Source organism: Podarcis tiliguerta (genome assembly GCF_965153285.1).
Source record: "Podarcis tiliguerta genome assembly, chromosome: 11".
Taxonomy (NCBI): Eukaryota; Metazoa; Chordata; class Lepidosauria; order Squamata; family Lacertidae; genus Podarcis; species Podarcis tiliguerta.
In genome coordinates this window covers 27,572,369-27,575,611 of record NC_139544.1, presented here as the reverse complement: position 1 = coordinate 27,575,611, position 3,243 = coordinate 27,572,369, and positions in this window count along the sequence as shown.

The following is a 3,243-nucleotide window of genomic DNA, read 5'->3' as shown; positions in this document are numbered from 1 at the left end:
CGCCACTGTTGGGTTGAAATAAGCGACAGAGGAGTTGTCTTACTAAAATAGAGTAAAATCAGACTGCATATTCTTCATAACCTTATCAAAGCTAAAATTGTCTTGTGCCCCTGCAGCAGTTTGATGTACAGAAATTGTTAAGCTTTTCACAGCATCAACACTTATCAGCTGATGTCTGCACATCAAGCTGCTGTTATAGGCATAGCTTTAGTGGGCAGTTAAATAGCTGGCAACTGTGCAACTCACAGATGCAGATTAAACAGCCAGAAAGTATTGCTCCTGATTTCCATACTTCCTACAGTGCTCCTGTGGTATTTTCACAGCTTTTGCCCCAACTTGGTTTGTTGTTTAGTCGACTCCCCGTGACCCCATGGACCAGAGCACGCCAGGCACTCCTGTGTTGCACTGCCTCCCGCAGTTTGGTCAGACTCATGTTTGTAGCTTCGAGAACACTGTCCAACCATCTCATCCTCTGTCTTCCCCTTCTCCTTGTGCCCTCCATCTTTCCCAACATCAGGGTCTTTTCCAGGGAGTTTTCTCTTCTCATGAGGTGGCCAAAGTATTGGAAACTCAGCTTCACGATCTGTCCTTCCAGTGAGCATTCAGGGCTGATTTCCTTAAGAATGGATAGGTTTGACCTTCTTGCAGTCCATGGGACTCTCATGAGTCTCCTCCAGCAGCATAATACAAAAGCATCAATTCTTTGGAGATCAGCTTTCTTTATGGTCCAGCTCTCACTTCCATACATCACTACTGGGAAAACCATAGCTTTTACTATATGGACCTTTGTTGGCAAGACAATGTCTCTGCTTTTTAAGATGCTATCTAGGTTTGTCATTGCTTTTCTCCCAAGAAGCAGATGTCTTTTAATTTCATGGCTACTGTCACCATCTGCAGTGATCATGGAGCCCAAGAAAGTAAAATCTCTCACTGCCTCCATTTCTTCCCCTTCTATTTGCCAGGAGGTGATGGGACCAGTGGCCGTGATCTTCGTTTTTTTGATGTTGAGCTTCAAACCATATTTTGCGCTCTCCTCTTTCACCCTCATTAAAAGGTTCTTTAATTCCTCCTCACTTTCTGCCATCAATGTTGTGTCATCTGCATATCTGAGGTTGTTGATATTTCTTCTGGCAATCTTAATTCCGGCTAGGGATTCATCAAGCCCAGCCTTTCGCATGATGAATTCTGCATATAAGTTAAATAAGCAGGGAGACAATATACAGCCTTGTCATACTCCTTTCCCAATTTTTAACCAATCAGTTGTTCCATATCCAGTTCTAACTGTAGCTTCTTGTCCCACATAGAGATTTCTCAGGAGACAGATGAGGTGATCAGGCACTCCCATTTCTTTAAGGACTTGCCATAGTTTGCTGTGGTCGACACAGCCAAAGGCTTTTGCATAGTCATGATCTGTCCATCTTGGGTGCCCTGCACGGCATAGTTCATAGCTTCTCTGAGTTATTCAAGCCCTTTCGCCACGGCAAGGCAGTGATCCATGAAGGGGCCCAACTTGGTAGAAAGGGGAAATGAGACCAGCAAAAGGTCTTCTCCATTCTTCCCTTGGAGAATAGGAACAAATGAACTAACTAAGATGCAGATCCACAATTTGTGGCACATTAACAGCTGACAAGTGTATTGAGGCATAGATATTTGTAAACTAGAGCCCTCTTCATCAAACAGGAAACATGTTTTTTAAGGTGCTGCCACCTTGCTCAGACTAAGCAGATCTGAGTCTGCTCAGTCCTGAATGCCTGTGTATTCTGGCTTAAGTTCCATGGTGAAAGAAAGATGGAATATAAATGTGTTTTTTCTTGTGTAGCCAAACACAGTTACCTTCCCCCTGAATTTTTTTTTTTAAATCCTAAAGAACAACAACAACAAAAAGCCTAAATGATCAGGTGACTTTTCAGAGGTCCTTGGGGAGAGTAGCTCAATCACTTGGGAGGGGGGACACAAAGAGGCTGACTGTCATTGTGTTATGTGGTATTTTTTTATTAATTAAAACAACCCATACACACATACACAGCTAAAGCTGTTTACAAATCCTGTTCAACCAAAAGTGATTCTTTGCCATGATAGTTTGGAAAGTTGTATCCTGTTGGAAGGCATATTTGTTATTGTGCTATGATTTACAATAATTTTTTTCTGCATCTTTTCATTATAAAGAATTGCCGCAGAAAGGTTGGCCACAGATTAATACCGCATGAATGTACTTGTATTTTTATTGCAAAGGATAAATCTTTCTCCTACACCAAGGCATTTCTAATATGATTTCTACCAGATGGTACTTCTTTATAAGTACGCCCCCATCAGAAATGAATCAGAAATGGTAGAAAAGCATCCAAGGTTTTCATCTTCAAATAAAGAAAATTATCCAAAAATGAAGATTTAGAAATACTCCTTTTTGTTTAAACAACAATAAAAATGCTGCTTGTGTTATTTTAAAATTTGCTACTACTTTTTCCTGTTCATTTTTTGGCAACTTTTTTATATTACTATTTCATTTTTGACCCTCAAAACAGTGATATAGGTTGAGCCTGAAATCAGTGAAGCCGACTTGTAATCAGTGAGTTTGGATTGTAAGGCAAAAGTCTGATTCCATCTGAACTCAATGGCTTCTAGCCATAATGGCTACTATAGTGCTGTGGAACCAGTGGCCCAGTCCTTCAGACCTCTCTGCCCGGTCCTATGGACCCTCCCCAGGCAACAGCCCATGTCCTCAGGTCACATCCATCCCCACCAGCTGTGCTCTGTACCCTTGTCTAGTGCTTTGGGCATGTCTGAAACATGTTCTTAAATTGTGGCAATGCCTCTTGCTTGCCTGGATGGAGAGATATGTGCAGGTGTGTAGAGACATCTGGCTTTTATGTGGCCGCACTGTAGACAACTGTACAAAGTTAAAGAGTTACCTCTGTTGCTCTGCCCACTTTTGCCTCTGGCCCCAACCACCACATGATTGCGGAGGAGGGGATGCAACCCCTCTTCTACCCACTCCTCCACCTATGGGCGCAGCCAGGATATATGGGGGGGGGGCAGGACACTCACCTGTCACCATCCTCTGTCTAGCGCTATCCCTCAGTCGGGTTGCCAGTTGCATTGCTAGAATGCACCACAGCATCATCCAAGTGACCTCAGTGAGCATTTCAATTTCAAACATTCTAATTATTTCTACTTGATTGTTGGTTTGGGGGAGTTGTTTCCTGTCCCTTGCTATGCCCATGCCCTCCATCCGTTGTGCTGCTC